This window comes from Oryx dammah, unplaced genomic scaffold, assembly GCF_014754425.2.
Source record: "Oryx dammah isolate SB20612 unplaced genomic scaffold, SCBI_Odam_1.1 HiC_scaffold_14, whole genome shotgun sequence".
In the NCBI taxonomy this organism is placed as follows: Eukaryota; Metazoa; Chordata; class Mammalia; order Artiodactyla; family Bovidae; genus Oryx; species Oryx dammah.
Window position 1 is genome coordinate 48,309,039 of NW_024070198.1, and position 25,199 is coordinate 48,334,237.

Here is a 25,199-nt window from a genome sequence, read left to right on the forward strand (position 1 = left end):
GGAGGTGTTCTCTGTGAGTGTAGAGCTGTTACATGAGCTTTTTACCCTCAGATTTCTGCATCATGGTGTGTATTTAACTGAAAGTGGCATAGTTAGGTGGTCTATTACTTCAAAACTGTCATTCTGTCATCTCTGATCTGTGCTTCATGTAACTATAGGAGTCGCTTCTCAAAATGCAGGTTGGATCTTCCTCAAGTACAGGTTTTTTTAATTTAAAAAAACTGTTTCTTTTGTCTTGGGGTATATTCTATTAATGGACTTCCCTGGTGGTTCAGTGGTAAAGAATCTGCCTGCATTAGAGAGTCGGGTTCAGTCCCTGGGTTGGGAAGATCCCCTGGAGAAAGAAATGGCAACCCACTCCAGTATTCTTGCCTGGGAAATCCCATGGAGAGAGGAGCCTGGCGGGCTGCAGTCTATGGGCTCGAAAAAGAGTCATAACACAACTTAGACACAACGTAGCGACTAGACAGCGGCAGTAGCTGCTTAACAATGTTCTGACACTTTCAAGTGAACAGCGGAGGGACTTAGCCAGACATGTCCATTCTCCCCCAGACTCCCCTCCCATCCAGGCTGCCACATAACATTGAACAGAGTTCCATGTGCTATCGAGTAGGACCTTGCTGATTATCCATTTTAAATATAGCAGTGTATGCATGTCCATTTTGATCACAGATCCTCAAAAATGTAACATTTCTTAGAACCACATTTCTTTTAAAAAAACAAAAAAAACTCTTGATAAGGCATATTTTGTATATCATATATGTCATCATTTTTAAGTGTGATTTTCCTAATAGAAGTTTTGGTGACTTGACTCCGTTGCCCAGCCCATCACCATAAAGCAGCCGTAGACTGCTCTCATCGCCCCAGTATGGTTCCCTGGGTGCGTCAGTTTTCTCCAGGCAGCCGCTCAGCTGCTTTCTCTCTTTATGTTGTTCAGTCGCTAAGTCATGGCCTACTCTTTGTGACCCCACGGATGGCAGCATGCCATGCCTCCCTGTCTCTCACCACCTCCCAGAGTTCGCCCAAGTTCATGTCCATTGAATTGGTGATGCCATCCAACCATCTCATCCTCTGCTGCCCTCTTCTCCTTTCACTTTCAATCTTTCCCAGCATCAGGGTCTTTTCCAAGGAGTTGACTCTTTACATCAGGTGGCCAAAGTATTGGCGCTTCAGCTTCAGCATCAGTCCTTCTAATGAATATTCAGGGTTGATTTCCTTTAAGATTGACTGCTTTGATCTCCTTGCAGTCCAACGGACTCTCAAGAATCTTCTCCAGCACCGCAATTCAAAAGCATCAATTCTTCGGTGTTAGCTTTGCTTTTTCTGGATATTCAGTATGTGATTTCTTATGAATGGGATCTTTCATTCCGTAAAGTGTTTCTGAGGTCCATCCATGACATGAGGTAGCTGTAGTTTTCCCTTTTCATTGCAGAATAGCCTTCCCTTGTCTCTTTCCCAGTTGACAGCATTCAGGTTGTTGCCCATCTTGACGTACCGTGAACAATGCAGCAAAGAAATATGAAAAAGGTTTTGTGTGGATGTATCTTTTCACTTCTCTTGGATGGATACCTAGAGAGGAATTTCTGTGTCATACGGAAAATTTATGTTTAAGTTTTTATGAAACTGATAAAGTATTTTCTGAACTGGCTGCACAACTTTATACTCCTACCAGCAGTGTAAGAGGGCTTCAGTTTCTCCACATCCTCTCCAGCGTTTGCTTTTCTTTGCCTTTTTCGTTATAGCTGTTCCAGTGGTTGGAAAATAGTATCTCATTGTGGTTTTGATTGTTGTTGTTTAGCCACTAAGTCATGTCCAAGTCTTTGTGACCCTATGTTTTATAGCCCTCCAGGCTCCTCTGTCCATGGGTTTTCCCTGGCAAGAATACTGGTGGGTTGCCAGTTCCTTCTGCAGGAGATCTTCCCAACCCAGGAATGGAAACTCGGCCACCTGCATTGCGGGTGGATTCTTTACCCGTTGAGCCACCAGGGAAGTCTTTTATTAAAGTTTTCTTAGTGACTAACAATGTTGAGCATTTTTCATGTGTTGATTAGCCATTTGCAGGTCTTCTATGAGGAGATGTCCATTTAAATTTTATACTAATGCTTTGACTGACTTGCTTATTTCATTATGATTGAGTTCTAAGTGTTGCCTGTGTATTCTGGACAAAGGCCTTTATTTGATACGTGTTTTGAAAACATTTTCTCCCAGTGTGTTGCTTACATTTTCATTTTTTTATTGATGTCATCTGAATTGTAAAAGTTTTAAATTTTAATGAGGCCCAATTTATCAGTATTTTTCTTTTATGGACCATGCTTTTGATATCATGTCTAAGAAATCTTTGCGTAACCCAAAGACTTGAGATTTTTCTGTTTTCATCTAAAAGTTTTCTGCTTTGGCACTTAAACTAAGTCTCTGATCCCTTGCCATCTTAATATTAATCTTCTAATGCATTGATTGTGGATTGTCTTTCCATTTGCTTAGATTTTTATTTTCCCTCAGCATTATGTTGTAATTTTCAGTGTACTGGTCTTACCTTTCTTGTGTTAAAATTGCAAGTAAATATTTTATCTTTTTTATGCTATTGTGAATGAATATATTTTAAAAATTTGAATACTTTGTTGTTTGTATATATATTAGATTACTTCCATGTATCTCCTCTGGCAAAGTATTTACTCACAAATCTTTTCCTTACTTTGAGTTATTATCTTTCTTGCATTTTGAGAGTTCTCGGCAGATTCTGTATGCAAGTCCTTAATCATATGTGATTTGCAAATATTTTCTCCAATATCTCTTTCTTCATTTTAAAGTATCTTTTTAAAAGTGGAAATTTATAGTTTGTATGAATTCCGATTTATCAGTTCTTTTATGGATTGTGCTTTGAGTGTGGTATCTGAGAGTTGTTTGCCTAATTAAAATCGTAAACTCTTTCACCTGCAATTTCTTCTAGAATCTTTGTAGTTAGTTTAGGTTTCACACTTAGATCTGTGAAATGCTTTGGCCTAAGTTTTCTATATGAAACAAATATATACCATGGATATGGTCCATTTTATGAGGTTAACTTTCAAAGTGTTTTTTGTTGTGTATAGTAAGCTTAGGTTTAAGCACCATTTGTTGAAAAGACTACCTTTGCCCCTCTGAAATGCTTTTGCATCTTTGTCAAAAGTCAGTGCCCATATTTGTGTGTCTATTGCTCGAATCTCTACTTTGTTCCTTTAACCTGTTTGCTCATTTTGAAACTTATAATGCACAGTTTTGACTGCTTTAGCCTATAAATCAAACACTGTTACCTTCCAGTGTGGTTGTTCTTTTTTAAGTCCTTTGCAACTCTATGTGAATTTAAACTCAGTTTGTCATGTAAAAAAAAAAAAAAAAAAACAACCTATGATAGAGTTCAATGGGGAATAGCACACTGGATTTAGAAATCAGTCTAGGGGAAATTGACATAAACACTATTGAGCCTTCAGACACATGAACAAAACACATGTCTCCGTTCATTGCTGTTTCATTTATCTTAGCAATATTGTATGGATTTTAGTTTACACACGTATTTTGATGGATTTATATATTTTCCAGAAGTTTAATGCTATTGTACATAGTACAATTTGAACATTTAAATTTTGGTTGCCCCTTGATAAAGACATAAAATTGATTTTTGAGGTTCTGGTGTTATTTCTGCACTGCAACCTTGTTAAACTCACTTATTTGTCCTAGTAGCTTTTGTAGGTTTCATTGGATTTTTGTCATCAGTAATCATGTCCTCTCAGAATAGAGACAGTTTTCCTCCTTCCTTGCCAATCTGCATCTTCCTTTTCTGTTCTCAGTGCCCTGGACAGAACCTTCGCTGCCACGTCGACAGACGTGGTGAGGGGAGACCCTCTTATCTTGTTCCTGATCGTAGGGGAAGCCGTTCATCATTGAATTTGGCATTAGCTGTAGTTTCCTCATTGTTGCTTCTTTCAGGGTGAGGGAGTTCACTTTTATTTCTTGTCTTCTGAGGGTTTTTAATGGGAGCAGATGTTGGAGTTTGTAAAAAGCCCTTTCTGTTCAACTGAGATGAATAATCATAGTTTTTATTTTTCATTAAACTTTGGTAATAAGGTGAATGACATAAATTGATTTTCAAATGTTAAGCACATGTTGCATTTCTGGATGAAGCCCTCTTGTACATGATATATTATTATTTTAAAATATTCGTGGGCAATTTGCTAAAAGAAAATTTTGTTAGATTTTTTTCCTCCTATGTTTAAGAGGAACATTGGTTCCTACTCTAACTTTCTGATAATGTCTCTGCCTTATTTTGGAATCACAGGAATGCTGGCCTCAAAGAATGAATTAGAAAGTGTCTCTTCCTCTTCAGTTTATGGATGTGTTTGTGCAGAGGCAGTGTTTCTTCCTTGTGTTTGGTATATTTCACCAGTAGAGCCACCTACTTCTAGAGATTTTTGGGGGGTGGGGTGGGGTGGAGTGTGCTGGGGATGGCTGCAGGGCAAAAATTCTTAACTGCAAATTCAGCTTTTTTAACAGATATAAAGCTGTTAACATTGTCCATTTTTTGGTAGTTTGTATCTTCAAGAAATTTCTCATTTCCTAAGCATTTTTGAATGTCTAGGCTTAAAGTTGTTCTCAGTTCAGTTCAGTTCAGTCGCTCAGTCGTGTCCGACTCTTTGCAACCCCATGAATCGCAGCACGCCAGGCCTCCCTGTCCATCACCATCTCCCAGAGTTCACTCAGACTCACGTCCATTGAGTCCGTGATGCCACCCAGCCATCTCATCCTGGGTCGTCCCCTTCTCCTCCTGCCCCCAATCCCTCCCAGCATCAGGGTCTTTTCCAATGAGTCAACTCTTCGCATGAGGTGGCCAAAGTACTGGAGTTTCATTTTAGCATCATTCCTTCCAAAGAAATCCCAGGGCTGATCTCCTTCAGAATGGACTGGTTGGATCTCTTTGCAGTCCAAGGGACTCTCAAGAGTCTTCTCCAATATTCCCTTAGTGAATCTGTAGTGATGCCACTTTTCTTATTCCTAACATTGGTAATTTCTTCTTTGTTTCTTGATCAGTGTTATCAGTCATGCTGATCTTAAAGAAGGAGCTTTTGATTGCATTCATTCCTGTTTTTTTCATTAACTTCCATCTTGGCCTTGCTGCTGTTCAGTTGCTAATGGGCTCTTTGTGACCTCATGGACTGCAGCACGCCAGACTTCCCTGCCCTCCACTATCTTCCGAGCTCACTCGTGTTCATATCCACTGAGTCATATTATATGACCCTGGGCAGGAACAGAATCTAAATATCCAGAGAGTTTTGCTCTCGAAAATAATGTTTCCCCTCCCATTTTTGAGTGTCCCTGGACTTTTGGACCAGTAATAAAATATTTCCAAGGCTCAGAAATAAAAAACAAAAAACAGCAAACTATTAACTATTTCCTTTACCCTGTCTATTTTACATTTAATTTGCTGTCCTTTTTCTAGTTTCTTTTAAACAGGAAGCTGAGGTTTTTGATTTGAGATCTTTCTTCTCTAATGTTGGCATTGATGTAGGCATTGCTAATTAGCTGTATCACACACATTCTGCTATGACATCTTTTAATTTTCATTCAGTTTGAAATACTTCCTAATTTCCCTGTTGGTTTCTTCTTCGACCCATTGGTTATTTAGAAGCATGTCATTTTGTTTTCTAAGATCTGGGTGTATTCCATACATCTTTATGTTATTAATTGGTAATTCAGTTCCATTTTGGTCAGAACATGTGTGTTCGTGCCTTGAATCCTTTGAAATTTGTTTCTACTTGTTTCCAGATCTTCCCTGTCTTGGTTAATTTAAGGTGTGCCCTTGAGAAGAATGCACACCCTGCAGCCGTGGGTGGGATCTTCTGTGAGCGTCAGTCATGGAGGGCTGTATCCTTGCTGCTTTTCTTTCTACTTCTTCAAGGTCCTGAAGGAAAAGTGCCTTTTTTTTCGCTTTGCAGTTACGTCTGTTTTGCTTAATGGATTATGAAACTCTGTAATCAAGTTCATAGGGGTTTAGAATTGTTTGAGCTGCTTAATTGTTTAGAATTGTTGAGCTGTCTTACGGAAATGTCTTTTCTAAACCTCTGCTGCTGATCTTGACTCTGAAAGCCTTCTGTCTGCTCGAAGGCTGTCAGTCCTGCGTTCCCTCCACCAGGCTTAGCTGCATATATTCTCCCTGTTGTGAGAGCCCACAAGGGGCTCAGAGCAGATGATTTTAAAATGGCCCATTGTGGTGACCTGGCAAACAAGGGATGAAGTCGCAGTGGCTACATTGCCCTGGTGGCATCCTGTGCTTTCCTTAAGGCAGGATCCTATATTTTGAGAAACTGGTGCCAGTTTCTCAAGATCATGTGATCACCGGACCGTGAAGCCCCCTGACTATGTGAACACAAGACCCCAGCTGCAGGCTAAAGATGAACCAAGGCCCCCTCCCTTTGGGGCACAAGTCCCCTTCGATAGGGTGTAAGAAGGGGCGGCTGCAAAGGGTGAGCACTGGTTTCTCTCTAAAGCCAGTCTCTTTCTCCCCATAATAAATCTTTCTCTGCCTGAGTGCCCTGCTCACTCTCTTTTCCTCCGCGCTTGCCTTACCCCTGTGTTTTTGCTTTCACTCACTTTTACGCTTCTATCTAAAGTTCATTTCTTATAAGAAGCAGAGGGTTGGGTCTTGGTTTTTCATCCAGTCTGACAGTCTCTTCATTTTAATTGGAATCTTTGGTCAAATTACATTTACTGTGACTGTTGACTTGGTTATGGTCAAGTCCATAAGCTTGCTGTTTGTAGTTTTCCCATCTTTTCCTTGCCCCCTTTCTTTCCTTTTCTGCTTTCTTTTCACTTAATGATATGCATTTTAGGATTCCACTTTATTGCCTTTGTTGGAAATTGTTGACGATAATGCTTTAAAAAAAATGGCAATGACTTCAGGGTCTATGGCACACCTCTTGAGCTCACCACAGTCTATCTGGACGTGATGCTGTGCATTTCACATGACGGAAGAGCTTGACGATGGCAAGCTGCCATTTCCCTCCTGCTGGCCTGTAAGTTTCCATGGTCATTTATTTTTCTTAGATGTATGTTATAAACCTCCAATACATCATCATTATTTTGTTCAAATGATTATCTTTTAAAGAGATTTAAATAATAGGGAAAAGTCTTAATTATCTACCAAGTTAATACCATTCCCAGGGCTCCTCCCTCCTTTCTGCAGATTTTATTTCCATCCAGCGTCATACGTATTCTCTAAATTCACTCCAGCTTTGGTATGGTCAGGGGATCAAGACTGGAGAAGGAGTCCGTCCATATAGGAGGCAGCGGAAACTGGAAGTGGCTTGGTGTGATAGGTGGCGAGGAACCATGTGGGAGGAGGCTCCAGCGACTAGCCCTCCGTGGGGCAGGAGGGGATGGGCAGGCTGACCCCCGAGTCCATGGACCTGGGTCTGTCTCTGGGAGAAACAGCACGGTGCTTTCTATGGAGTTTAGGAGAGAAATGTCACTTTGCTATCTCTCTGCCCAGATCTTTCTTTTTATTCATAGTTAATTGCTGCATTTCTTTAGCTTCCATAATGTCCCACTTAATCCTTAAGATGTTCTGCCTTGAATTCGAGTTTAATGAAGTTAAATTGCTCACGTGCCTCTCCTGCTGGCTTGTGATTGCCGAAGGAGACAAGGCTGAGCATTGTTCTTTGTATTCCAGCCGCTATTATGTCCCTAGAACAATGCCTTGCACACAATGAGAGATTAATAAATTTGGGTGACTCCCGTTAACAAAGGCGCTTACTTGCAAGTGACACAATATATGCGTGATTTAATGCTCTTTCATCGCGGAATACAGTGCTGAGTGTCCTCTGCTCTACTCTTGAGGACTTCGTAGGCGTGCAGTCTCAATTTCGAGATCTAAATAGGTGTGTCAGCAGCACGGGGGGTGGTGGGGTGTGGGGGGGGCGTCACACAAGAAATCCTCAGCTTGGGTTATTTTCCAGTGTCATAACATTCATGGTGCTGTGGAAGCACAAGCAATTTCCTCAACAAAGAAGGAGAGAAGGGAACAGCTGCCCGGGATGATAACTCGGCTGCCTGAGGTACATGGGCAGCCACAGTCTGGGCAGTATGGATGCTAATGGGGTGGGGGCAGGATGTGGCTGGCGATGGACCTTGTGGAAATACGTCTTTAGCAGGCAAGGAGCCAGGAGCTGCTGCCCTGCAGAAGTCTGACCGAAAGCTGTTTGGAATCTCAATCTGGGAGCAGAGCGGGGAGGCGGTTTCCATTAACAGGGGATGTACCTGCTGTTTATTGCTCCTGATAGAGCTGGCGCCCAGCTAGACACCTGCTGGTCGCGTGGCAGGACATCAGGGCAGGAATATCAGCTCCTGGAGGAAAGTCTTTCAGCAGAGATATGAGAAACCCAGAAAAATCAATACCCCTAATACAAAGACGTTTCTGGAGGTGTTCCTTTTAGAATGAAGAGACACACCAAGCTCTTGCCAATACTTTGGATCTTAGAAACAATATTTCTCTTTAAAGAAGAAGTGGATCTAAAGCACAGTGTGGCTTAAAAAAATATAAACAAAAGCGCTCACCTCTGGCTGAGGGAGCTCCGGGGTCATCCTAGGCCCCCGCTGGGCCCCGTGGACAGAGGTTCCAAGGGCCTCCCTTCCCCTTCTCCCCGACAGTCACCTGCGGCGTCATGGTGATGCTCTCGGGGTCCCGGCTTATCAGTGCTTTTCCTGGCCCCCCAACCCCAGATGTGCCCAGTGAGTTCCGGAACCTCAGCTGCTCCTATTTTTACTTTCCTACAAAGCCGGCTTAAACTCAATATTAAAAGAAAACTAAGATGGCATCTGGTCCCATCACTTCATGGTAAATGGAAGGGAAAACGTGGCAGCAGCGATTTCCTCTTCTTGGGCTCTAAGATCACTGCAGATGGTGAAAGCAGCCACGAAATCAGAAGACAACTGCTTCTTGGCAGGAAAGCTGTGACAAACCGCGACAGCACGTTACAAAGCTGAGACATCACTTTGCTGACAAAGGTCTGTATAGTCAAAGCCGCGGTCTTTCCAGTGGCCGTGGACCATAACAAAGGCTGAGCACCAAAGAACTGGTGCTTCCGAAGTGTGGTGTTGAACACACTTGAGATTCCCTTGGACTGCAAGGAGATCAACTTAACCAACAAAGGACAGTAGATGTTTTGAGTCTTTGGCAGGTGGGCCGGGAGTGTTACCTCGCTGAATTTCACAGAAATTCATGTACACGGTAGTGACATGCTTCTGAGCATTTATTTTCCGTTTGTGTTCCTTCCTTTACTCATTGTTCATGCTCACTTTTCTCTTTCTCCTCCCTGATTTGGGGAACAGTTTTCCATTAAAGACCCGCCTGCCAAGCAGGAGACGTGGGTTCGATCCCTGGGTCAGGAAAATCCCCTGGAGAAGGGCATGGCAACCCACTCCAGCATTCTTGCCTGGAGGATCCCATGGACAGAGGAGCCTGGAGGGCTGCAGTCCATGCGGTCGCGGATAGGCAGACACGATTGAGTGTCTATCGACAGCCACAGGATTAGATGTCATACTTCCTTGGCTCACTCTGCTGATGGTTTCTTTGAGATGACTCCTGGGATAAGCCTTCCTTCATCATTGCAGGTCAGCTTTATGGTGATCTCCGTGCCGAAAATTGGAAGGAATATGTCATTGTGAGGCTGATTTTGTTTTATTCCACGATACTAAAACCAAAAACAAAGAAGGTAAGAAGTGAATATTCGAAAATTCTGAATGGCAGGCCATGGATATTTTTGTCAATTTTTTTTTCATAACCATCATGCATTTTTAAAGATTTCCAAATATTTACTCCCAAACAGCTCCCACCACGGTGGCAGAGAACTATCCTTGGCCCTCTGGGTGAACAGCCTGTGCCTGCCCGAGGTCTGCTGTCCAGCCTGTGTTCTGAGGGAGCGTCTGGATTTCCAAACCATGGGCAATAACCAGCCAGCCTTTTCACGGGTGGTCAGGGCTGGATCCTGCTCCTGCTGCTGAGAAGAGTCAGGGGAGTTTTAATTTTTAAAAAGATTCATTTATTTATTTTTGGCAGTGCTGGGTCTTTGTCGGGCCACGGCTTTTTTCTAGTTGTGGTGAGTGGCAGCTACCGCCTAGTCCCCAAGCGTGGTCTTCTCTTCGCGGTGGCTTCTCTTCCTGCGGAATGTGGCCTCTGGGCATCCGGGCGTCGGTAGTGGCAGCAGGTGGGCTCGGGAGTTGTGGTTCCCTGGGTCTAGAGTGCAGGGTTGGTATTTGTGGGGCACAAGCTTACCTGCTCTGCGTCACGTGGAATCCTCCCGGTCGAGGGATCAAATGTGTGTCTCCTGCACAGGCAGGCAGATTCTTACCGCTGAGCCAGGAGGGAAGCCCCAGGGAGTTCTTGCTAGAAGAGTGCCTGAGGGTTCCTCAGCCCGACTTTTCCTGCCTCCCTGGGGTGGACGCATCACCGCCTTTGTCTTTGTGGTTATCTCAGGAGGACCCAGACGTGGGCTGCTCAGTGGCTCCTCTCCAGATGCCACTGGAGGCTGAGAAATCCGGCTGAGTGGAGACGTTCGGCAGGGCCCAGGTTGCGGGCTCCCTGGTAGGGCTGGACGGCCAGGCGGGCGGGCTGCCCCGAGACAGCGGGCTCCTCTTTAGACTCTGTGTGTTCCAGGGCCGCGGTATCACCCTGCGTCTGTCTGGGCCACTTAAAACACCTTTGGAAGATCTTTGAGAAACACCTACACGTTTCCTCTCTTCTTTTCTCGTATACCTTCGTTTATTTTTAATAACCTTAACTAAAGATTCAACATGCGAAGGGTTCCGAGAGCTAGGCAGCGGAGTCTCCTCAACCCTCCCCCCAGCCAGTTTCCTTTGGTAAACTTCCTGAAGATCTCCCAGAGCCGCGAACAAGCTTGCCCTTGGCCCCTCGGGAAATAGAAGCTGGGGGAAGATTGCATCAGGGCGAAACGTTAAATGATATTTGGAAGTGAGAACTTAAAAGGAATATGAGGCAGGATTGGATGGAAAGAGGCAGGAAACAGTGAAATCAGAGACTCATCTTGTGGCCCAAGTGTGGTATAACTCGGGAGGCCCCTGCCGGTGGAGACCCCGGAGGCAGCAGGGCTGCAGGAGAGACTGGCACGGTTTCAAGCCTTGCCGCCCTTCGCTGGCATGTGTTAGTATCCGTGTGACTGTTAACCTATTGACACTGAATTTCAGACTTGCCTTTCACTTTTGTCATCATTTAAAAATGTATGGAAAACTTCATTTCCCAGATTGTTGTCGAGCTCTCTGACTCTCAGGAGGTGTTTTTAAGCCAATAAGATCTATGGTTCTTCTAGGAAAAGCTAGGGTATAAATCACCAGTTTAGAACAATGGAGTATAAATCCTATTGTGTAGGCAAAATACAGCATCATTAGAACTAATTGACAAGGCATGTCCACTGTAACGAGGTTGTTCACTGGATACTGTAAGGTGAAACATCCTTCTTTTTAGCATTTTTAGAAACTGGAATTAAATGGCCACACGTGTAGTGACTGATTTACTATCTGTCTCCTTTGCTGGCTGCAAACTCTGTGAAATCGGGGACCCAAGTGTATCTTGTTCAGTTCATTGCGTGATTCAGCACAGCACCCAAATGTAGGGGCATATTGAGAAATAACGATGGATATATTAAATGTAATGAACAGATGGGTTGGAGGATGGAATGATGGATGAAAGAAAAGCATATCTGCTGGAAACGTGCCAGGAAAAGTACTAGAGACAGTAACTCTCTTCAGTGCCTTTCAATCATGCAGAACATGATTATTCATATAAGGATTTCTAGATAGGATGAGTGTGTGTGTGTGTGTGTGTGTGTTGGGGTGGAGGCCAGAATACAGTCATGTCCAAAGTGTGAACCACCTTCAGGGAAGCCGAAGCTCCCAACCAGCCCTTTAAAATAAGATACAAAATCCCCGTGAACATGTTTCACTGCACCAAGGAGAATGGAGGGCTTATTTATCTCCCAGAATACACAGCCCACGGTTGTGGACCTAAATTCTCATGGAAATACGATCCCAGAGGAGGGTGACTCACTCTTTTCACATCTACTGTTGACAGAACAACAAGAAACGGCCTCAGGCTGTTGTGAGAAAGCCTGTTTTAACTAGAGAGGCCCCGGAGCAGCTGTGGGGGCTTTCCACTCCGAGCAGGACCGCAAAAGGGAGCCACCAGCCCCTCCTCAGGCAGCAGGCTCTTCTTTCTGTACTGGTTAAGCGCGATCGTCCCTGGAGACAGAGGGTGGAGGAGGCTGGCCTCCTTCTAAAATGAAATCGACTTCCATGATACCTGCATTTTCACACACAATTGGGCCAAGTTGAGAAGCAATGATGCTGCGAAGAATTTGGGGAATTCTCCCCATGGAGGGTGGGGCCGAGATGTGCTCAGGAAGACTGAGAGCCGGCCTGGCGCAGCGGGAGGAGCAGCTCTGGGCTGTGCTGGGCGGGGGTCATGGCACCCATCCTCCTGCCCCAACCCCAACTTCTGGGGATGGATTGTTATGCAGAGGAGGAGGGTCTTCCTCAAAAGGAAATCAGGTGTTTTAGGAAGGTAGTGAGTCGTGGGTGCGCCAGGCAAGGAGGGGGTCGTGGAGACTGCAGGGACGCAGAGCAGACTCTCACACGGGACTGGGGGACATGTGGATGAGATGGGACCCCGAGCCCATCCCCTGCAGAGCTGGCTTGTTTTCCGATCCGTTACATGCCGTGGGCAGAGCAGATGGGCAGCGGGCTCTGAGCTCTGCATGCAGCCCCTCCCCGGTGAGGACTGGGGAGCCCCCTGGGGACGCACCTGGAGCCCTGCCTGCCGTCTCTGGCCCCCCAGTCCCCCAGGCTCTGACGGCAGGGCGTGAGCAGGCGGCGGCCATCCCAGTGGACGTTACTAGAGCCCCTCGGCTCCCACTGCCTTGTCTGATCACACTTCCTGCACCTCTCTCTTAAACTCATGACCCTGGAAAGGGAGCCACAGTCTTTCTTCTGCGGCTACTGTCCTCTGGGCCCATGCATATGAGCTGGCACGTGGCTCGGCTAGAACCGATGATTTCCAATAGGGCGAATGGTCCCGTCTGACTTAGAAGTGGTTCCATCTGACTTGCCCTGAGGCTGTCAACCAGCGCAGGAAGAAGAGGGCACTTTATTACCTATGGCTCTGCCCCCAAGTTGGGTATGGAAGGGTATTTCCTCTGTGTTTGCCCCATGGACAGGCCTGAGTCGCCTCTCACTGCAGGTGTATTAGGCCAGTGCCTTATCCCCACGTCTCTGCAGAGAAGCATCCACTGGAGACAGCTGCCCTCTGGGCTGGCATTCTGGGGGTATGGCTTTGCTGGGGCTTCAGCATCGGGGGTGAAAGTGAGGCCTGGCAGGGATGAGGGGCGCCCACTGCTTGTGATGTTCTGAGGGGCTGGAGCGGCTCTCTGCCCTGGCTGCTCCTTGGTGGCTCTTTGAGGGTGGGGGCCCAGCACCAGGCTCCTCTTTGCCAGGCTGTGCTCTGGAGTCGGGGTGGCGGTGAGTGGGGGCCTCGCACAGGAAGCTCTTCCTGGCCACTGGTGGGCTTTCCCGGAGGCTCCGAGAACAGAACCTGCTCTCCTGCTTGGTCATTCTCTGTGGGCTCCTCATTTACTCATCTGGGTGTCTGTCCATCCATCCTTCCGTTTGCTCGATGCTGGGGTCCCAGTTAAGCGAGGCTCAGCCCATCCCCCAGGAGGATGTGCGTGGTTGCAGCTGCAGGCCGGCCACCCCACCCCATGGCTGGTACCACGCCTGCTGGCTGGGAGCCCCTCCACACGCCGTTCCTTCATTCGGCGTCTCCTTTGGGCTGCTTGGCCTGGGTCTCGGGCGGCTGTCAGCGACCTGAGCTGAGCTGCGGGCAATGCCTCGTCCCCTCCCGGGTTCCTTTCCCTCTGACGCTCAGCCCTGGTGGCAGGCGCAGGGGACCGGTATCTCCCCGGCCCCTGTGTGTCCGCCGAGCTGAGCTGCGCGCCGGCGAACTTCACGCAGGTTTGCCGGCTGTAATTGCTTGTCACCTTGGTGGCCCAGGGCCGCCCTTTGTGATTTTCCTTTGGTCTATACTTTTTGAAGGCAGTGAAAACCTTGGGATACCTAAATAAAGAGGCACCTTTTTTGAACGTTCCCATTTACTCACCACGGAAGAATTCCTGGGAGAAGGCGTGGGGATTTGAGGACCTGCCTGTGGCTGCAGAGTCACATGGTCTCTGGATTCATCTCACTTCGACGTGGATGCCGTTCTATTGTTTTACAAAAAGCTTATTGTTTAGTAGTGTCGTGACGTCCTCTAATTTCTTTTGCTCCTGAGGATGATGGAAACCCAGGTTTCCCCTGCCATGCCTGCATGCTTGAGTGCAGTGCAGCCTGGCGTCCTTCATGGACTCCTCACCCCAGGTATGAAACAGCAGCCTGTGGGCAGAGTTTTGGGAGGATGAGACACCTCTGAGAGACGAGAGCTGGGTCCTCTCCTCTCTCAGTCAAGGTGGTAAACAGCCAAGGTCCCCGGGGTCTCCGGGCTGTTTATGCCCTTGTGGACGGGCCTGCTGTCTATGTGGGAAGCCCTGCCGGGGCTCTGAAACCATCACATACACGTTGAAGCAAAGATGAATACAGCAAAATATAATAGCTCTGTAATTGCAGCAGGACTCTGGACTTTTCTGTAAAAGTGTAATAAACACTTATTGTTAAGTAAATGTCAAAAATGAGGAAAATAAAAGGACAGTCGTAAAAATTAACAATAATGGCACCATTCAGAGATAAAAACTGTTACCATTTCAATGTTTTCCCTTCTTTCTTGGAGTGCCTTTCTATCCTGATTGTTTCACAACGTATCAAAAGCATCACTGTGTGACCCTCACACTTGTGAGACCTGCTCAGGGCTGGACCGGACTGTATCCTCTGAGTGTTAGCTGCTCAGCCGTGTCCTACTCTGCAGCTCCGCAGACTGCAGCTGCCTGGGCTCGTCTGTCCATGGGATTTTCCAGGCAAGAACACTGGGGTGAGTTGCCACTTCTGGCTCCAGGGGATGTTCCCGACGCAGGGATTGAACCCCAGTCTCCTGTGCCTCCTGCACGGTCAGGCGGATGCTTTACCACCGTGTCACCTCCTAGGACGTGTTATAGTTCACTTGACCCTTCCCCTAGCATTGCACACTGTGTTTCCTGCTTGTCTGAGAATATGTGCTGTACGTGAGCATTTTCTGCATGTACTTGCCTGCACTTGGGGTCCCTTTGGAGGAGACGCTGACACAGTGAGCGCCCTAGGGTCCGGTTTGAGTTTAAGCCCCAGCTCCCCACTTGCCGGCTGTGTGAGTTGGTGAGGCTGCTAAGCCTCTCTGTGCGCCACGGTCCTCATCCGCGGGGTGCTGTGTAAGGTGGTGGAGGCCTTTCCAGGGGCTGAGGCACGTGAGCAGCGAGCCTGGCCCACAGCAGGCTGGGCTGACGGCCACCTCTGCGGCTGCCCTGCTGCGTCCTCAGTGATACAGTGATGAGCTGGGCTGAAGCCCGAGCAGACTGACCAGCCCAAACAGAAGAGCTTCTGAAGGCTCTGGGTTTCCGTTCGCACTGGTTTCCTCAAGTCTTCTCAAAATGAAACGTTGCTAACTTAATGTGTGGACAGATGAATATGTTTCTATACCTCAGTGCGTTGCTCTGTTTTTTCCTCTGCTTCTATCCTTCACGCCCTCCCCTGTGCTGGTGGGAATCAAGGACAAAGCTGCCCGATCCCCGCCGTCAGAGAGGTCCCTGCTCTGTCTGTAGGTCACACAAAGGACGTTGGTTGGGGCCACAGCAAGTGCAGTTCGCTTTGCCTGGGACCCTCTCGTTCCCGGATTACAGTTGAGTGCAGCGTGGCCAGCAGGGTCCTGTGGAAGCAGGTCCGCATGTCCACTTCAGCCTCTCTCAGCCCGTGGGCTTACAGGGTGCTGCCTATCCTCACGTGGTGTGAGGACACGTCCAGACCAGCCCTGCTCGGAACTCAGATCAAGTGAGTTCTCTGTCTTTTCCTCTCTGGTTCAGAGTGCAAAGACCTCAGGCTATCAGCAAAGCAGAATGAAGGCCAGTTCTTTCCTTTCCCATCCTGGGTTCCTGGTCCATATGGAATGCTCTCTGTGTGGCTTGAGTACTTGGTGCCCTCAGCCTGCATCTTGTATGGGGTGCCCCTCTGCCCATGGCTCGCGCTGCCTTCTCCTTATAAGACCCTGATTGTATGGAGGGCCACTTGGCATCACTGTGTTGGATTATGGTTGGCCTGGGGCGGGGGTGTGATATGACAGTTTTATATTGTCTTTTTTATAGTGTGCTTTAGAATTATGTACGGCATTTTTTCTTATATAATTTTCTTTTTTGTTACTGTGCTTTTCTTCCAATCATTAGAATAACTTTAGGGCAAAAAAAAAAAAAAAAAAAGAAATGTTGAGATTTTGCTGGAAGTTAGCGTTGATGGGCTTGACAGGGTAGCCGGTGGTGGCGTCTGCTCATGTTTGCCACTTACGGGATGCCAGCTTCAGCCCTCTGCGTCTCTGACGCTTCACTTTTAAATAAGGGAAAATAAAGGCACCTCCTTCATAGGTTTCGTTATGATCACGATAGATATGTCCTTTCTAAGACATCTTTGAGCACCACACGATGACAAAGACGTTCGCCTATGTCCCCGTCTGTAAGTTTTACAATGTAAGCTTTTTAGTTCCATGAGACCCCTCAAGCTAATTCTGATGTAAGATGTAACTGTTCTTTTTTTTTTTTCTTTCCCCATATTGACATCCAATTGTTCCAGCATCGCTTGTTGAAAATATGCTCCTTTCCCGATTGAATTGTCTTGGCACCTCTGTCAGAAATCCGTTGAAGATATGTGCCCGGGGCCACCTCCAGGCTTCCTTCTCTCTTCCGTTGATCTGCACACCTACCCTTCTGCCAGGACTGCGTGTCCCTGCCTCTAGCTTCACAGTAAGTCTTGAGATCGGAGAGCTATGTGCGGCAGCTCTAGAGGAGTGCCCCGTGATCGAGGGCCCAGCCCTGGGCTCTGAAATTCACCAGCGCTGTGTGTAGCAGGACCCCCGGGCAGACCGTCTCTGGAAAGGCCTGGGGCTTGTCCGACAGCCGCTCTGGCTTGAGGACCCCCGCGCCTTGCAGAGCCTCCTTGGTCCTCGTGGCCGCCGGGGATGTTCCCACCAGCCCCCCTCCCTCTCCCCTTTGCTGGAGTCGCTGGTGGGTCACAGTCTGACCTCCATCCCTAATTCTTCCAGCTCCTGTTTCCTTCCCTTCTGTGAGAACACAAGGTTTTATCTCTAAGATTCTTGCATTTGCTTCACAGAGGATTTGGACAACAGTACATTGTCAAATTGCTTTTCCTCTTTATAAAAGTTAATTTTGTCCTTTGCATTTTCATATACACTTTTGAATCATCTTGCAAGTTTCTACAATAAAAACTTGCTGGAATTTTGATGGGTGTTGTGTTGAGCAGAGAACTCATTGAGTTCTCTCTTCAGCACCTTTCCTATAGGGAGTCTTCCTGCTGGTTAACACACGATATCTCTCCATCACTTTAGCTTTCCACTGCTTTAAGGGGTGTTTTGTAATCTTCAGTGTATGGGGCTTATACATAATTTGTCTGATTCATCCCTGCTGCTTCTGCTGCTGCTAAGTCATGTCAGTCGTGTCCGACTCTGTGCGACCCCATGGACGGCAGCCCACTAGGCTCCCCCGTCCCTGGAATTCTCCAGGCAAGAACACTGGAGTGGGTTGCCATTTCCATCTCTAATACATGAAAGTGAAAAGTGAAAGGGAAGTTGCTCAGTCGTGTCCGACTCTTCGTGACCCCATGGACTGTAGCCCGCCAGGCTCCTCTGTCTATGGGATTCTCCAGGCAAGAATGCTGGAGTGGGTTGCCATGCCCTTCTCCAGGGGAACTTCCCAACCCAGGGACTGAACCCTGGTCTCTCACGTCTCCTCCACTGGCAGGCAGGTCCTTTACCTAGCGCCACAGGGAAAGCATCGACACGGCGTTGTGTGTATTTTTCCATTATTGGTATAGCATTCCCCCCGGATGTGATGTTACTTTTTTTCCGGCTTCTTTTAATATCGTCTCTGTTTAGCTTGATATAGATGAGAAGAAACACACTAGTGTGTACCGAGCAATGATTTCCTTTTGTTCAGCTTGCTGAGTTCATTGCCATTCCGTTTCCCACCAACTTTGGGGTGCTTTTGTATACTTAGAAGTCTGATTTTTTCCTGTCCAATTTTATCTGTCTTTACCACATGGGACTGCAAGCGTGTGTATTATGGATAACTTGATATTGTCTCCGAGGCTCTCTAATTTTCTCACTCTTTTTAGACTTGTTACTGTCTATTTCTGTATACGACCTGTTTTTTTTTTTTTTCTTTCCATTTTGTTTTATCACCAATCTGTTATTGAATCCCTTTAGGGAATTTTTAAAATTTCAGTAAGTGTATGTTTCAGCTTTAGAATTTCCATTTTTACAGTTCAATTCCTCAGTTGAGATTTCATATCTCTTCAGTTATCAAGACCATTTTTCCTTTTATCCTTTAATTCCATTTATAAAAGCTGCTATGAAATCTCAACTTGCTAAATCTGATACCTAGGTCATTTGTAGTCAATTTCTACCGACTGCCTTTTATTCTTGTGTATGGAACAGTTTTCCTTTTATTTGCATGTCTAGTAACGTGGGTTTATAAACTAGACCTTGTAGCTGGTACAGTATAATACAGTGATTCCAGAGTCCACTGTGCTTTGAGCATTATTTATTTCTCTTGGTCTAACATGCAGTTCACTTGCCTGGCCTCAGATTACAAGCTTTGCCTCTTAGTTTCATGCTGCCGCCGAAATCTCTGCTTTGTTTTTATGTATGCCAGCCTCTGCGAGGTAGCCTGCTTCTGTAAATTGAACTTGGAAATATTTGTTAGTCACTGTGCTGTTTTAAAGCCAGTTTTTCACAGCTCTTTGTGGATTTGGACAGCTGACCTGTGCCCGAATAACTCGGCAGTCCATCAGGGGTTCAGGCTGAGATTAGACTCAGGTTGGGGAGCTCGGCCGCTCTGCCCTCTGAGGGTTCCCTGCTCCTAAGGACCCCCCCGGATTCCCACAGCTCTGCTAGTCTGCGGCTCTGTCTGCTGGCACGTCAAGCCCAGGAGGTATCAGCTCCTTGCCCCCTGAGCTGATGTTTGGGGGATGTGCTTGGCTGACAAAGCGGCAGGCCCGCAGACCTCACTGTGCGGCTCGTGGTCAAGAAGCCACCCCTCTCCGGGCTGGGCCCTGTGGTTTTCCCACTGCGTCTACTGCGGGGCACCCACCTGAACACAGCTTGCTGCCAGCAGCAATTGGGGCGGGCTTATGTTTACATTTTAAATCTCACTCTCACTCGTGGAGTTTTCCCCGAAGTTTCTAGCTTCTTGCCCAGTCCTGACTTCCGTCTCCCCTGGATGGTCATGATGCCAGTCATGGCTGCAGCCACAGACGTGGTCATTGGAGAGTGCCCTGGGTCCCCTAAAGCCGCAGACTCCCGATTCTTAATCCTTTCACCTGTTTTTACATTTTTTTAAGAGCATGAATGCTTGCTCTGACTTTTGTCCATCACTCCCTGCTTTCTAAATGTCTTTAAGTAGCTGTTTTAGACATTTTATCTAGGCTTTATGATTATACCTGTGGGAGAGTTTGCATGACCACTTCAGGTTCCTGCAACTGTCTCCCCTCTGTGAGTTTAAAACGTCTCCCTTTAAAGTAAATGCACTTTCTCCTCCTTTTTGTGATGGAGTGCCTTGGCCACACTTCTGAAGGAAGTCAAGCAATTACAGTAAGAGTGGATTATTGCTTTTTCCTTATTTTTACTAGAATGCCTTAGTCTTTCATTATTAATTTTGATTCTGCATGTGTGGGAAGTATCTGAATATGCTTAATTTTCAAAAGTTGGTTTTTTCTTTATTGTAACTCAGAAACGGGTGTTCAGTTGTATCCAGTGCATGATAAGCATTGACTTTTATTTTTATAGGGGGAATTTGACGGATATTGTTTTTATTATTAGATTTTAAAAATGTAAAACCGATCTGCTGTGTAACTTAACGTTTGGCTTGTTGTGTAGTTCCCATCTGTTTTTATGTGTTTATGAGCTACGCCTCTTTCGTGACTTGACTTTGCGTGTTTCTCTATCTCACAGTATTCTTTCAAAATGGATTTGTTATAACTTTTTATGCATCAGGGTTGTTAAACCACTGTTATATGTGCCATCGATATTTTCCCAGGGTTTGTTTACTTTCTAATTGTGTTTGTGATGCTTGTAGATATAGAATTCTATATTTTTCTATAGTTAGATATAGCATTTTTTCTTTCACCTGGTATTATACTTGGAATATCTTTTCCTTCATATACTAAAGGCATCTGCATTTTCTTCCAATACGGTTATGGCTTACTTTACATGAAAATTTTTGTCCACAAAAGATGTATTTTGATACACGTTGGGAAAGAAGGATCTAAACAATATTTCCATATGGTTTCCCATTTTTCTCTACATCATTTATTGATTAAATCATCTTTTCCCCATTTCTTTCATATTCCAGTATAATATTTGAAGTAGTTATAAGCACTTGTATTTCTTAACTTTTAAAAATTCCAGTGCTCTGACTTTGAGACTATGTGTATGTGCATTTAAAAAATACTTTATAGAACAAGTTCCTTTCTTACGTTCTTTCTATTTTTTCTCTATATTCTTATACACATTCCTTTCAAAATAATTTTAGAAATATTTTGTCAGGTCTATTTGTGATTTCTATTGAAATTGCATTAAATCTGTAGAATTAACTGGGAAAAATATCAGTCATGTCTGACTCTTTGTGACCCCGATGGACTGTATTCCACCAGGCTCCATTGCCTATGGAATTTTCCAGGCAAGAATACTGGAGCGAGTTGCCACTTCCTCCTCTGGGGGACCTTCAAGACCCAGGGATCTAACCTACGTCTTTTGCCTCTCCAGCGCTAACAGGCAGATTCTTTACCACTGCACCATGTGGGAAGGGAAAATATGACATCGTTCGAATTTTTGAACTATCTCCTCTGGAGACATGGCACAGCTTCCTTTGTTCCAGTAACCTTCATGGCTTTTGTAACTTGCGTGGGCTTTTCAGGTGGATCTTGTACATTTTAGGATATTTTGGTTCCTGAGAAAATTGTAGCTTTGTTGCTGTCATAAATGGGATCCATAATTTAAAACAGTCAGTTTTTTTTTTTTTTTTTTAACCAGCAAAATGGGTTTATTTGGGGATGGCAAAGAATCACTGTTTGGGACGCAACTATGGCAAGCCACAGGGCGAGCCTGGTGAAGCCAGGGAGAGGGAACTTGCTTAGAGGAGAAGCAGAAAGTTCACTGGTGGAAACTGGGAGTTACAAGTATAGTGGTTTTTCATTGGCTGAGTTGTGAGGTCTCTTATTGGCTGAGCTATTGCCAGGCGAGGGGAAAAATCTTTCTTTCTCCTGCTGGTGGTACTAAAGTGGTATCAGCTCTTGCTGGAGCTGCAAGGGACATCTCTTAGTGGTGGGTCAGTATTGATGTTCAGTGTATGAGAGTTTCTCTTTTAGAATGGAAAGGTATATTTTGTCTTTGTTTTTCATTTATGTCTTTATTATGTTCAAAGAGGCCATTCCAAACTTGATTGATTGGTGATAGGGCTTTTGTCTTTATGCTTTTGATAGCTCATAGAAACTGAACTAGTTTTTTCATATGTTTACTTGAACTGTACATCATACAGGATTTCTTTCGTATCTGTTGCAAATCTGAAAACTCTTCCCAAGCCCACATGCTTGATACTGTATTCATATAAAATATATACATAACAAAGTTGTTTGGATTTTAAAAGCACCTTATCATATAGCTAGAGTTATTTTAAAACAGTACGTGCCCTAGTTCAAGTATGTGACAGTATGAAATCGTGGAGTCGTTAATTTCTAATTCACAAAAACCGGTTTATCCCTGCTTCTTGGGAACCCATCTTAAATTTACTACATAAACAAAGCTTTTTAAAATCCAGCACATGTGGCTTAGATGGTAAAGCGTCTGCCTACAATGCGGGAGACCCAGGTTCAATCCCTGGAGAAGGAAACGGCAACCCACTCCAGTACTCTTGCCTGGAAAATCCCATGGATAGAAGAGCCCGGTAGGCTACAGTCCATGGGGTCACAAAGAGTCGGACACGACTGAGCGACTTCACTTTACTTCACTTCACTTCTATCCTCCCAGCTCCATTTTCGTGAGGCTCCCCTTTATAAGTTTTGTATTTTTGTATTTTTTATCTAATTTTGTATTTTTTTGTATTTTGTATATTTTTTTTTGTATTTTTATCTAATACTTGGTTGTTATTGGACTATAATAAAGTTACTAGGTTTGGAGTCCACTAAAATTACAAACATTAAAGCAAATTGTTCTGATGCATTTTTATCTGATTCTCTAAGATAAAAGTCATATCACCTATAAAAATTGCAGTATAAATTATTTATTTTAAATGGCATCATATTTTAAAAATTTGCTTTGATTTCAGAAATAGGAGCAATCATTAGAATTTTGCTTTAACAGATAGAGCTAATAGTTTGAGATAACCCTTTTTTTATCTTATTTTGAAATATATCTTAGAAATATTCTTCTATCACTGTTTTACAAATAAAAATCAGTAATGAATGTTGGATTTGCCATATGACTTTTTAAAAGAATTAAACATTTTGGTCATTTTCTCTTAGTTTAGATACATTGATTGATTATGTTGACTGATGCTCATTTGGAATTTTCAAATGGTTATTCACAGCTAAGATTATTAAATAGCTTTTTATTTGTGCCTTTAAAATTTTTCTGGTGTCAGGGTTATGTGCAGTGAACTGGGAAGTTTTCCAAATATCTTTATGCTGAAATAATTTAAATAGCATAAGAATGATCTCTCTTTGAGTTTTGAAATAACCTGCTCATAAAAATGCCTGGACCTAGGATATTTTATGACGTTCATTCTTGGGCAGTTTTAAACATTTCATGTTTAAATTAATACCTAAGTGCAAGCCACATATAAATATACTTTTGCCATGCGAGTTTTAAAAGTGGACAAAGCAAAAGCCTCCCTTAGTTTTATCCATGTTGCCTCAGCAGAAGCAAGCATGTGAACTGAGTACAGGTTCTTTCATATTTTCCTCTGTGTATTTCAAAGCATGGAGAAGCAGTTATTGGAATATAAAACTTTCCTCTCTGCTTTATTTTTAGACAGATTTAATGAGTCTGGATATATGTTGTGAGACTTGCCTTTTTCTTTTGACATCGCAGAAATCTTACTTTGTGAATCTATGTGGCTCTGTTTAATTCTGCATTTTACTGTTGAATAATGTGTGATGGAAATCATCTTAGTTTAACAAGCCTTTGGTGACATTTCTTTCATGATTCCTGGGGTATTTATGTTGCTGTTTAGTTGCTCAGTCGAGTCGGACTCTTTGCCACCCCGAAGACTGCAGCACACCAGGCTTCCCTGTCCTTCATCATCTTCCGGAGCTTACTCAAACTCATGTCCATTGAGTCGGTGATGCCATCCAAGTGCCTCATCCTCTGTCATTCCCTTCTCCTGGCTTCAATCTTCCCAGCTTCAGGGTCTTTTCCAAGGAGTCGGCTCTTTGCGCCAGGTGGCCAAAGGATTGGCGGTGTTTTTACATTCTCTAGTATTTCCTTTAACCTTTGGAAGTCACTCGGAAACGTTTGCTTTGCTAAACAATTTTTAATTTCATCCAGATCTCGGCTCTTTTTTTGCCCTTTCCCCCCACTCATTCATTAATTTGTTCAAAAATATTTATTGAACACTTGCTATGTTCTTTTTCTAGAGGCTTAGCAGATACCTCTGAATGACACAGACCAAAATCCCTGATCTCATTCTGCTGACATTCAAGCATATTTTAAAGTTACCAGTTTGGATTTACTAATATTATGAATATTTAAAGAATTAGCCTATATTTATAGTGTTTTCTTATGCTTATCCATCTTTGTGAAATTTACTCTCTGGATATCTTTGTTTACATTCCCAGTGTTATGCTTTTTGTTTCCTTTTTCTCTGCTTTTGCTTAAAAGACATTTCTCTAATTCATTTGTCTTTCTTTATTTTCATTTCATTGCTGTAATGAAAAACCCACAGACAAAATTAATGGGTTCTCCTATTGTAATGGGTTTTTTTTCATCTCTCCTTTTAACGGTATCGATTTTTCTTTTCTCTCTGGTTTTTACTGTTCTTTTTTCTGAAGTCTCAAATTAGATGCCTCATTTCTTTGTTTCTTTAGTGTTTATGCTTTCCATGTTCCCATGAAAGGCTTTAAGTGAAGTGAAGTTGCTCAGTCGTGTCCGACTCTTTGCGACCCCATGGACTGTAGCCTACCGGGCTCCTGTATCCATGGGATTTTCCAGGCAAGAGTACTGGAGTGGGCTGCCATTTCCACATGTGGCTTAGATGGTAAAGTGTCTGCCTACAGGGCGGGAGACCCAGGTCCAATCCCTGGAGAAGGAAATGGCACCCCACTCCAGTACTCTTGCCTGGAAAATCCCATGGATAGAAGAGCCCGGTAGGCTACAGTCCATGGGGTCACAAAGAGTCGCAAAGGATGAAAGGCTTTGGCGTGTATCTTACGTTGGTCTATTGATCGTCAGTGGCAAGTCCATCCACTGACTTCCTGGTGTGATACACACTCTCCGCTCTCTGTTATGCTCACATTGAATAATTCTGAATGCATGTTGTGAAACATGAATTTCCAAGAATTTGTGCAGACCATGGTAAGTGCTCTTGGAGCTCTGCCGTGGGTCAGGCAGCAACGTCGCAGCCCCAGAAGGTGGCCTGCCGCAGTGCGCGGTGGGGGGTGGACCTGGGGCCTCGTTGTCCTCAGAGAGGGAGCTGAGGGGAAAGGGACAGTGAAGAAGTGCTCTTCCTGCACAGAGAAGACCGAGAGCCCAGCCCCCGAATCCCCACTCTCTCCTATGAACTGCTTCGTCTGGTTAACCTTTCCGTCTTAAACTTTAGAAATTTTATATGTTATGCGCCGATGTGCACCTCATCGTGTTTTCATGGAAACTGTTGACTTGTTTTGAGATCACGGACTTGACTTATTATGCACTTACTTCTGAAATGCATGAGGTCTGC

At 44.8% G+C, this 25,199-nt stretch overlaps 1 long non-coding RNA gene across 1 annotated transcript; it reads right to left on the reverse strand.

Annotated features, from left to right (window-relative positions):
* Positions 1-9,445: 9,445 nt before the first annotated feature.
* LOC120873823 lies at positions 9,446-22,271 on the reverse strand. Its single transcript, XR_005723534.1, has 3 exons — positions 22,218-22,271; positions 19,355-19,358; positions 9,446-9,492 (listed from the first exon to the last, which is right to left on the reverse strand). It is a non-coding gene; the product is annotated as an uncharacterized LOC120873823 (long non-coding RNA).
* Positions 22,272-25,199: the final 2,928 nt, after the last annotated feature.